Raw genomic sequence first — 12,282 nt, 5'->3', positions numbered from 1 at the left:
GGTCACTGTGGTGGTCCTAGGCAGGTCACTGTGGTGGTGCTCGGTGGGTCACTGTGGTGGTGCTTGCTGGGTCACTGTGGTGAAATGATGCCCGGAGCAGGGAGTCCTGGCTGCAGTGGGACTGAAGCACTAGGAATCCTTGAGGCTTGGGATACCTTGCATGGACCTTACAGAAGCTCTGGAGCTGTGTTTGAGGGCCCCTTGTACCGAAGATGAACTGTGTTTATGTAATTTCGTTTCATTCTTTTTATAACTTAAAATAGTGCCAGGCTGTGGCACAAAGCACTTTTCTCTGCATCTTTGTGAAAATAAAGAACTCACTCACTCACAAGTACTGCTACCATCTCTTTTCCACCATTGCCAAAATTAAAATCGACCCTCTTTCTAATGAATGGCAGGTTTAGCACTATTTTCAGTATATTGAATAATTTGACAATGATGGTTTCATTTTAACCATGTCAATATTACACTAAATTATTTAACTCTACATACTTTATTTTCTTACTAACTACTTCTGAATTTTCTGATTTTTTTTTAAAAAGGTCCCCTCAGCAAAATCTGTCTCAGAAGTTTATCTTGTATTTGAAACAAATTTCTGTGTAGGATACTGACATCATTCTTTATCTGACTACACAATCAGAGCTAAAATCATTTATCAGGTGCATGGCGACCACCCCATTTTTCTAAGTGCACCATATGTGATGCACAGATGTATACAAGAGATACTCATAGAAAAGTTTTCAGATTAAATTACCATCATTTACCATGCAAAATAGTTACATATATTGATTTGACATTGCAGCATACACATTAAAAATAGCATATGCACACTAATCTCTGTTTTATTCAATTCATTGATAAGGATGTCATCATTGAGTGCAGACAGTTTGTTGGCAAGAATTTCAATAATTAAAACACTTAAAAACAAATTAGAAGGCATTGATTTTATACTTATTAAAGCTCCTTGAGGGATGAGGCAAGCCATTCTTAAAGCAACCAAGTGCAAAAATGTCTCAGCAGCAGAAAAGTGGATTATAGCCTTCTTAGGTTTCATAAGAAGCTGATTGTACTGCAATCTGCTCAAAGGCATATGTGAGTTAGGCTTGTAAAAGCGACTCTTAACTCTTTTGCTAATATTTGTTATTCAAAATCGCAATATATTCAAGCATGCAGCTTAAATTAGTTGCTGGCATCTATGCATGAAGGACATATTTAATAAGGTCGTGAATCTGTGGTTTACAAGAGTTTGTGTACTATTATTATCAATAATTTGCGAACAGCGTAAAACAGAAACAGCTGGCCCACAGGAGCTCACAAGCCAAAGTGACCAACATGCCTCCTATGGAAAGCCTGTCAATCATAGTCATCTTAGCCCAAGCAGTTAAAATGGTCTAGCCTTCACATAGCTGACATCAAGCAAGGGCAGCACCCAGTTCAGTCAATCCAAATACACCTGCCAATTAAAATAGCCACTTCAATCTTGCAGTGGCATCACTCACATCAGTTGTATTAATAAGGGCAAAAGTTTCAAAGTCTGCATTATTGGTTGGAACTTTACAGTAATTGAGAAATAAAGCAAAAAGAACATCACTGTATCTATAACATGACCATTAAAAAAAAGACTAATAACCTAATTTTGAGTTTTCAAACATTTGTTGTGTTATTTTCAAACAGTAGAGTGAAATTCATACTACTTATATGTATTTATCATGGGCCACTCCCAGTTTCAGGCAAGTGGCACAGACCATTTGTCTGAAGTGAACTGCAAACCACCAACTATAACAGATTAAACGTGTGAGTATTTTGCACAGCTTTGTAAATTTTCCACACCTCCTTAATCCCCTATCTTTACTGATTTTAAAAATTCTCTGATTTCCGGCATTCATACCTTCAAGCAGTTTCTGTTTATACTTCACTAAAATTTGTTTATAATTGAGATAAGATTTATAAAACTTTTCCAACAAATGTATGGTTTTGCTATGCTCAAAATGTAGCTTTATTACGACTAAATGTATTAGCAGCTAATATCAAGTGTAAAAGAATCACATTAACACCAACAGGCTTGTTATAATTGTGGAAAATGTTTTGAGTTTTACAGATTATTTTATTTGCTTATTATTCTGCTGTTAAATAAAGTTCCTTAATTGTAAGTTTGGAATAATAGATGATGTTGTGATATTCTACTGTTTATCCTCAATGGGAAAAGATGCTGTGGAGAAATGGGAACTCCAGTTGCTAAGATCTTTGCTCCTAGGCACATTTCCAAAAAATTTGTTTGACGTGAGGGTTGATGAAAATAATGTTGATATTTTAAGAAATTGATAATCAGAATAATTTAAGATGCTAGAGCCAGTCGCCCAGAATACAAAGTCCAAGGGAGACCCATAAGATGTAACATTTGTGTCGTATTATATTTTAGTTGCTTCACGTTTGAACTTGGTAATTTGTGAGTTCACAGCTGAGGGGCCACTGCTAAAACTGTCTCAGGCAGTAAAATGCTTGCCATAATTATAACGTAAACTTTTATGGATCATACTGAACATGAAACGTACTTGTGTAAATACTGCTGAAACATAACCCTCCATGGACTGAGATTCACTTTACTAACTTTCCAGAGATGTTGCATAATACATTACAGATAATTAGATGAAAACATATATATTCACAGTCATGAAACTGCCGCACTGTTTGTATTTTTTTTTACCTGTAGTGGAGATGTTACAGTATTTAATCATTTCATGTTCAGTCCATTGTTAGAAACGGAGCAGTCCTCATGTTGGGATAATCATATGCTCTTTAGTTGTCTGGTGGCTGAATTCATGAAATATAAAGGGCCCACATTTTCATTCAAACACAGTATGGTGAGTTATTTTGTCCATAAAGAGTGCATTCAAACTTTGAGCAGATATATCCTGTTTTATTAAAAAAAAAATGGTGAAATCTATGGGCTGAATCTTACGGATCACTGGCTTTTAGCTGTGTTGAGAATTTTTCAGAGTGTTTTCTCTGTGAGGCCTAGTGGGATTGCTTGCTGTATCTTAAAAATTCACCTCATTAATGAGCTAACCCTATTCTATTTCACCCATTCCCCCCCACTCCTTCACCTATTTTAGCCCCATCTTACTATGCGTGGCTCCCAGAACAACTTGCCACTGCTGGGACTTCCAACAATTGACCTGCAACCCTGATGACAGTGCTATAGTTATAAGGCTGTTGTGCACTTGGACAAGCATTGTGAGTCTGGAGCTGCCCTTCACATGTCATGACATTTGCCCTGGACACGGTAGACAAGGGAAATCTGGCACATTGTTGCACAGGGTAGTGCAGAGGTGCGACATCCTCTTCCCCAGGACCAGCAGCAGAGGCCAGAAACTGGACTGGTCTGAGGTTGCCACTGGGTTGCCACAATCTTAGCCAGCCTGTGAAATGCACAGCAAGTCAGAAGAAGATCGATAATCTTCTACACATTGCCAATGTAAGTATGATACTCTTCCTTCCAATATCACACACTTACTCTATCTCTGTCACCTCCTACCAAGATTAATGCTCTACCACTCTCCCTACTGCCTGCACCACTCATTCTAACCCAGCACAACTCTCAACACCACTATCCCTGAATACCCTATGCACTGCCTACTCACTCCCCACCAGCACCCAAAGTGTGCCAACTACTTTCATCTCCCTTAATATCTACCTCATGATAGGGCATAAAGAATAAAGACAGGTAGTAGGCTGCCAGACATCATGTCCTCACCCTTTATTTAGAGAGCATCCTGATTCTGAATCTCGGGAGTAGTTGACTGACCATTGTCAATTCCCTACACTGGCAATGGAAGCTAGCCTTGACATATTGTGCTAGAACCCCAGACTGCAAGCTATCTCCCTTCACTTGATGGAGGACCAATGAGAATTGTGACAAGTTTCCTGGTTTTGTGTCAGTGCTAAATGGTACAGCAACAAAGCAGTAGTGTGAACCTAGTATCCCTGGCTGAAGGGGCAAAAGGCAAAAAGGCAAAGCAATGCAAGGTAGGAATGTCGCAAGCATGAGTGAGTAAATGCTATGTCAGAAAGTGAAGAGGCCAGAGTTGTAACCTGGTCCAGTCAATGAGTTGGGTGCATGTTCCTGCATTCAAAGTGTCTTTGCGAGAGAATTACAAATGATAGTTGATGCTACAGTCTGAGTTATAGTTTTGAACTGCAGAAGCATCCTGTATGTGGATCGCAAATGTGTCTAGAGGGTTCCTAAAGGCTGGCACATATCAGATGACAATGTCCATAGATGTGGACTGCATGTAGCCTGGTAACGAATATGGAGGCCCTTTAAAGCCAGTGGTGAACTGAAGTTACAAGGTGCCTGTTCTGACTTCCACGTCTAGAATTCTCGACATCCAGCTTGTTCAGTGCATTTGCTAAGATAGGAAGCTGCAAACTAATGAGGCGAGATGTGCAATTACTAAGGTTGCTAATAAAGGTAAGCCGTTATATGGCAACTCTCCACTGTATAGAGTGAAACTTGCCTTGATACCTGGCAGATATCTAAAAGATGCAGAGGGTTGCTGCTGTCATTGAGATGGAACTTGCTGGACTTCACACGGAAATCTGCCACAAATCTTGTCACAGCCCATATTGCTCAGTGTTCAACCCAATGTGTTTGGATGTTGTTAACTATTAATATAATAATTTTGGATGGTGGAATATCAGAAAATGTGTTAAACAATTTGATTTAAAATATGCAACAATTTGGAGGCACTTTGTGCGCAACGTGTTTGGCAATTTATATTAAATGACATGGTCTCTGAGTAAGCAGCACTTTGTTAGAACGATTTGATTATATGCCAGGTCAGGAATGACATGTGCATAAGGGATGCACTCATAATAGCATCAAAATAAAGCCGAGCTTTACTTCTAAGTGGATTGGAACTGGAAATTGTGCAGTTAAAGTTAATGTGGATTAAAGAAGACTGCCTCCACAAGGTAAGAGAAGTGGCATACAAAGAGGAGGAGAAACTTCTAGCAGGAAATAAACAAGGACTCTTAGTGGGACAATTAATAAAAACCCTTTTCAGACTTGGGTCTTTCCTATTGTCTCCCAACTTCAGGACTGATCATGATAATCATGACCCTGAAATAAAATCTCTTTGTTTCTGATTGATTTCATTGAGTCATGACATTTTCATTTTAATAGGGCACACACTTCCGTACAGTTTACAGTTCTGATGCTCCTAAAAAAACTGGGAGTGACAAGAAAACAAACAGAATATTAAACAAATAATCAACACAAGTTTAGGAGATTAGGTAGGTTTGGTGATTGTTTTGAACTGGCACAGACTCAATGGGCCAAAGGGCCTTTTTCTGCCCTGTAGATGTATATGACTCTCTGACTGTATGACAAGTAATAAATTTAGAAAATACATTATCTGATATGGACAAGAAGAATAAAGGCTGTCTAGTTTAGTCCTTAGAATCTTTGTGATGTTGAATTTCAACCTGAGACCACAGCTGTTTAATTCGAGACAACAAGGTGCAGGGCTGGATGAACACAGCAGGCCAAGCAGCATCATAGGAGCAGAGAGGCTGACGTTTCGGGCCTAGACCCTTCATCAGAAAAGGGGGAGGGGAAAGGGGTTTTGAAATAAATAGGGAGAGAGTGGGAGGCGAATAGAAGAGGGATAGAGGAGAGGATAGGTGGAGAAGAAACAAACAGGTCGAAGAGGCGGGGATGGGGCCAGGAAAGGTGAGTGTTGGTAGGGAGTTAGGAAGGGGATAGGTCAGCTGTTTAATTGCTGTCTTGTATTGTTGGCAGTAGTGGAACCTGAAGATACCTTTGTGTTCTTGGTGAAGGTTTTCTCAGTTTGCTTTCTCACTGGGAGTTGACTTCTGGGAAGTTGAAACAAGGAAAGAGAGAGAGAGACTTCCAGCTTTTGTTGTTACAAAATTATTAACTCTCTCTGCTCAAATGCAGCTCCTGAAAAATGGCTGGTTTATATATTGTAAAGTCTGGCTCCATTTTCTTTCTAAGCAAAGCAGGTATAGGCAAACTTTGATGTTCAATATCATTTACCATGCAATTATGAACTAAAGCTGTAAATGTAAATTTCTGGATGCTGACTTAATGCATGGTTTCAACTTCTTTAGATAAAATGGTATCTTCATTGTAGGCAGTTTTGTTTATTCCACTTGGGTCTCCTGGACTTGTCTCAGTCTGCAGTCAGGTGATCATGGCACCCAGGTCAGCCTAATCCTTCAAAAAAAATTAGTACATGAAAGGTCTCAGATCTAATAGTCAGGTGGTGGAAGTTAAATTTAATATTCCATATTAATGACTATATCAAAATGGTATCCATGTTACAAATTGAAAATTCTGCATAATGAGGCATGGCTGAAAGCTGAGATACCTATTACCCTGTTGAAACTCCTATGTGATTGACATCTCTGGCTCTCTGATGTGCTGTCAATTTCATGATGTTTATTTACACAAGGTTAAGAAATTTCAAGTGCTCGCAGTTTCTGAAATTGATATTGTAAAGGGTCTGGGTGATTGATGCAATTTTTTTTTGCCTTGTAAGAATTTTTTTTCAGGTGACATATTTTTAAGGTGAGAGGAGAAAGTTTTAAAAGGGACCTGAGGGGCAATTATTTTTAGATAGGGTGATTTTTATGTGGAATGAACTACCAGGGGAAGTGGTTGATGTAGGTACAGTTACAACATTTAAAACACATTTGGATAGGTACATGAATAGAAAAGGTTTAGATGGATATGGGCCAAATGCAGGCAAGTGAGACTAATTTAGTTTGGGAAACTTAGCTGGCATGGATGAGTTGGACCGAAGGATCTGTTTCCATGCTGTATGACTCTATGACTCTATGACTCTATTAACATTGAGTGTAATGAACTAATGACTTTTAAAAGCTTTTTTTAAAACACATTCAGTATTCTCTACGAGGATCAGTTTTCTGCAGTCTATAGTGGATGAATGGGCATACAAAAGTCCCAGAGCTTGGCAGAGGAAGGATGGAAAACCTTGGGGCATGGGTGATGTCCTAAAGACTGGTATGGAGGTATGAAACATGATGAATAGTGCGTAAGAGGCATGACCTGGCATAGTTGGCATGAGAGATGATTAGAGGGGCATGGTCTGACAAGGGAATGTGAGGCAGACCTATTGAACATAACTTTCAAAAAGTTTCATCAATGCAGACTGTGGTTAATGATACCTCTGGGTTGTGTGAACTTTGGAGCCCAACTCCATGTAAATCGTGTAGGATTAGAAAATGCAATTCTCTAATGAAGCTGGCCAGGTTGGGTTGTCAGGTGTGGGGTTATGCATCCTAGTATTGAGACCCATTAGCCATTCTTTAAAGGGCACCTGATCATCCTTATTCAAGAAAAATCAAGGCCAGTGTTACAGGTTGATTTCTTTTCTTTAGAACGATGTTCCCCTAGAGCACCCAGAAGCCTTACAAGAATTTTCACTCCTTTAATGTTCAGGTTTCTTTTAATCTGAGCATAGTCTGTGGTCCTCAATTACCCAAGTTTCAGGAAGCCGTCATGACACCTGAATCCTCTGACTCTCTGATATCTTTCTAATTCCTGGGAGAAGAGCTGTCCCATTGGCAGCAGCTATTTCCCTGCTATGCATACTAATGAAACCGATCTGCTTCCCTCTGTTGGAAATCTGTTATCTGCCTCATGATAGTCTTTTACTATTGTAGATGAAAGAAAGCTGATAGCTAACAGTGATGCAAAGGGAGACTAAACAGGTGCGCAGTGAAGGTGACCCAGTTCTTCAACTTGTCTTCCAAATAATTGTCCCATTCAATGGAGGAAACATAACTTTCCTGCCTGTCCTCATCATCATCATTTTCCATCTCCCAGATAGGGGCCTGCCCAGCGGCCCTCTGGGAACAGATGGCAGCTGAATGTGGCACAGCTTATTCATAAAAAGCAGAAAAATGTTTGCTGGAAAATGTCACAATTCTCCTAATTTTACATTTCAGTAAATGACAAAAGTTATATTTTTATAGATGGAATGGCCAAAATTTACATGAAGTCCTGAAACTTCTGTCGCTACAAATAAACTCTGAAATAGTAAGATTATTTCAAAAAAATGTGCCTGATTTAAGTTATGCCAAATAGATTTACATTGTCTAACAATTTAAATAAAGGATTCAAGGAAAGCCTGGCATTTTTTGGCATGAGCAGCCTTTAGTTGCAATAACTGAACTACACATGCAGACCTTGTATGTGCTTTCCTTATTGGGATAATATGGGATTGATATATGAGCTAAATAGCTACATGCTAATCGCTAGACTGATCATTACTGGTACCTGGTGCAAAAAGATTCCAGTGAAGTCTGTTCTCTGTAGAATTTTCAAGTCCAAAGTGGTATAATGTAGATGTTGATTAGACCTTTCTGGTCTAACTAGAAGAGTCTATCTGAGTAGATGGACATTTATTGAATAATGCAACTATTTGTAGATTATGTGAATATGACCACATTACTTCTTGCTTTGCTTCTGTATTGGAGAGTTTTCCACGACTTTGAGACTATTATGGAGGTTTTTCTGTACTTTGAAGGTTCGCTGTGACTCTCTTTGTCCTCTTCTTATCTCCCAAGAACATTTTTGTATTAGGAATCGCATATTTCTTAAGTTTTTCAATGCTTACCTGCTTTAAGCATCTTGGTTATCAATTTCCCTGACTTTATGCTACTGGTATATATGAGTTCTCTCTCATGGCCTTTTTCATTCTGTTCTTTTTTTTCTTTCAGCTCTGCCACAAAGTATCTGTGGGCTATGGTAGCAATGCTTGATTAGATATTCAAGGTTTCTAAAAAAAAACAGTTAATTCAGCATGAATTACTATGCTATTTAAGATTTTCCCTGTCATTTTGGCTTTAACTCAGACAATCCTTGATGTCTGTTTGGCTCAGTTTTAACTCAGTCTTAACTTGGGACCACTATCTGCCAATACTTGTGCTTTGGAGCTGCAGATTTCTTTTGTTTCTGTGCATCTTCTGTCAGTTCTGGATTTTGTTTTGTGTTATTCTATGTAGCATTTTGTGTTATTCTATGTAATATTCTTGTGATGAGTGTCATCTTGAGTTTTATAGGGTTCACTACCAGTCAGGCAATCAGCAGTATTTGTGGTAACATCATGCTGGAGGTGACAGAATAATAGAGGATGAATTGTTAAATAGGGAGGCTGGTGGGGTGGAAGATGAGGACAAGGTAAAACCTATCATGGTCTGGAAGGGAGGGGAAGGAGTGAGACATTGAAGTAATGGGTTGAACATGACTAATAGTTGTCTTTATCACAGTCCAACCTCAAATACATATATAAAAGAGAAAAGCTTAAAAAGTGTCTGTGAACAAAATATGTATTCTTTCATTAGACAATGACAATAATGTTAACTGACATATTTGTCCTACATTATAAAATACTTCTGTCCTGATATATTGATCTAAGTTTTGAGACTAGACCCCAATTTCCAAGATGTACCCCTACTCTGCAAATGGGATTATTTGTGTTTTCTATTTATTTTTGTCAATCTTTTCAGAAATGTGATGACAATCCAGGACATGTATGACCTGAACCTAAAGTGTCCTAGAGATTGGGACACTTACATTGGGCCTCAAGGGCCCTCACTTGTATTTTCTATACTGAGTATTCCTGTGGTTTAGCTGAAAATAATTGTTGGTGGTGAATTTCAAGCTATTTTCTGTTGTTGACTCAGGTCCACAAGGGTATAGATAGAAGTTGTCTTTACACATTTTGGCTAAAAACACTTAACAGGTGTTAGAGAGAGAGATAAAAGCTTTTTCTGTTTGGATTCAAGCCAAATTCTAGAGTAACAGAACCATGTTTCAATTCAATATGCATTCTACTTGTTCAAATTTTATTACTTATGTAATGATGTATCTTTTACCCATCATCGACTGATTCTCATTTGTTCCCATTTTTGTATTTGGTATTTTGTTTAGGTTAAAACAGTTATAAATGTTTCCAGTTTGAAATAGCTTTATTTTTATAATCTTTCATCTATTTTCTCAGAAGATCTCTGGAACAGATTTGGCTGCATGAGCTTTGTTTGCATGGAAATGGTTTAATGATGGGCTGAAATTTACATTCATAAGTGAGACTGCTTAGTCCCAACAACATGTAAATCTGGTATGAGTGTGTACAGTGAGATTCATATAGATTACAGTGATGGAGCTAATCATAAAACTTACGTGAGTAAGAGAGAAGACAGCAGTATAGAATAAACATGTAAAGAGAAAGGGCTTAGACAAATACTAGAGACCTCCATTTTCATAACCTACAATGTACCGGTGTAAATAAAGGAGTGTTATCCTGTATAGTTGAAGAGCTCTTAGTGATTAGGAGCAAACAGCCTCTGGGAAATTACATGGGAAAACAGCCATATCATGAGCTACTTCAGACTGGTATCTCAATGTGCACCTATCGGTATTGCTTAAAGCACAAGATAAAACATGGTGGAAGCTGGAGAAAAAAAACAGAGTCAAGATCTGAAGTCAAAAAGGAATCCAAGGTCTTCAATGAAATGGGAAACTTTGAAGGCAGTGAAAAGACCTTGACTGACTTAGATTATAGACTAGACCGTGGGAAGATTCTGCATGGTGGGAATAAAACCTCAGAAGATTTTGAAGCCGAGCCATGAACTGACAATACGCTAGAGAGAAAACACACAGGGTCAGAACACCTTGACAATAAAGAGGAAAATCCATGTACACACTTTGGGCAGTCAGACGTGATAGTGCACAGGGAGAGTAAAAACCTTGCTATTACCTCAATCATTTGAAAATGCAGAAAGCAACAAAACCAGAAGTGGGAGCTCTGCAAGCGCAGTTTCATTACGATAGAACAAATTTAGGCTTACATGAAAGAAAGGTCCCATCAAGTCTGGTCATTTTTATATGCTTTAGCTTTAATAACTGCTGATAATGTTCTTTTAAAATAATATGTCGAAGAAAGTACTGTTGAGTATGATGCATTATTTGAAGCATTCAACACGTACTTTAGCCCTGAAAGAAATTTATTGATAGAATGTGTGAGGTTTAATCAGTGATCTCAGCATTTGAGAAAATCAATGGAAGTATTTTTGAATGGATTTGTTTCATCTAGCAGAATGTTGTGTGTACAGAGCTTTGAGGGATTAACTAATTAGAGACTGTAAAGCATTGATGCAAGGGATGAGAAAATATCACACTTTCTTCAATCCAAGGAGGATTTAATATTGAAACGGGCAATCCAACTTGCAATACTGACAGGAATCCAGAAATCCAAAATTGGTCACTAATATAAGGAAATGTCAGCAAATTTTCTGACACAGTCAGTTGGGTAGTCTTCAAGATAGCATTGTCACCCTCCAGAAAGCCTGCCAAAAGAACACAATCCAAGGTCATTCTAAATAGAGATTCATGAATTTTCAGTTATAAGTCTAGAAATTATCATGTCTTGTTGCAAATGTAAAGCATTTATGAAATAATACATACAGTAGGACCTTAGACAAATATCTTTTTGACATAGGCAAATGCATCATTGTGCATTCGTGTCAGGGTAGAACCAAGCATGTATTCAACATGCAGGATTTTTTTAGTCAAGGCTCTTGACCGGCAGAAACATCGTAGTCCAATTGTTAATGTCTCAAGGCATTTGCAAAAGCAAATTAATTATTTGTGTAAAGAGCTAGATTAATTATGGGAAAGTGACAGTGTACTTTCCCCAGCTTCCCATGAATGACCATTCACCTTTCTGCAGTTATATGCTTCTTTCTTAAGTTTGATGGTACCAATAATCCTAAGCTAAAGTTTTGCAACCTTGGAGATAAGCTGAGCAGTCCTGGACCGAATGCAGACACTTCTGGGTCCTGAAGTAGGTTGTACAGAAGATATGTTTCTGTGCATTAGAGCAGTAGTGAAGTATAATGAACAAAAACAAGAAATATTTCTTGAGTCTCATCCATCAAACATTTTTTCATTCTTTCAGCTCAACTAATCTATATGACAATAAACATTTTATTCAACACAATCCCTATGAGAATGAGCATTGGAATTTCACAGGACCCACATCAAAGAGACTATAACCATATGTAGCTATTGATCGAACTGAAAAATGATGGGCACTCTACTGTGATAATAGATGGTTCTGAAATCAGTTTTGCAGTACTGAAGCAGGAAATAAAATCCTCACTCAACAACCAGAATGAAGTCACAAGTGAGAGATAGTAGGAACTGCAGATGCTGGAGAATCCGAGACA

The sequence above is a fragment of the Rhincodon typus genome, chromosome 7, assembly GCF_021869965.1.
Source record: "Rhincodon typus isolate 14 chromosome 7, sRhiTyp1.1, whole genome shotgun sequence".
In the NCBI taxonomy this organism is placed as follows: Eukaryota; Metazoa; Chordata; class Chondrichthyes; order Orectolobiformes; family Rhincodontidae; genus Rhincodon; species Rhincodon typus.
This window is presented reverse-complemented; position numbering follows the sequence as displayed.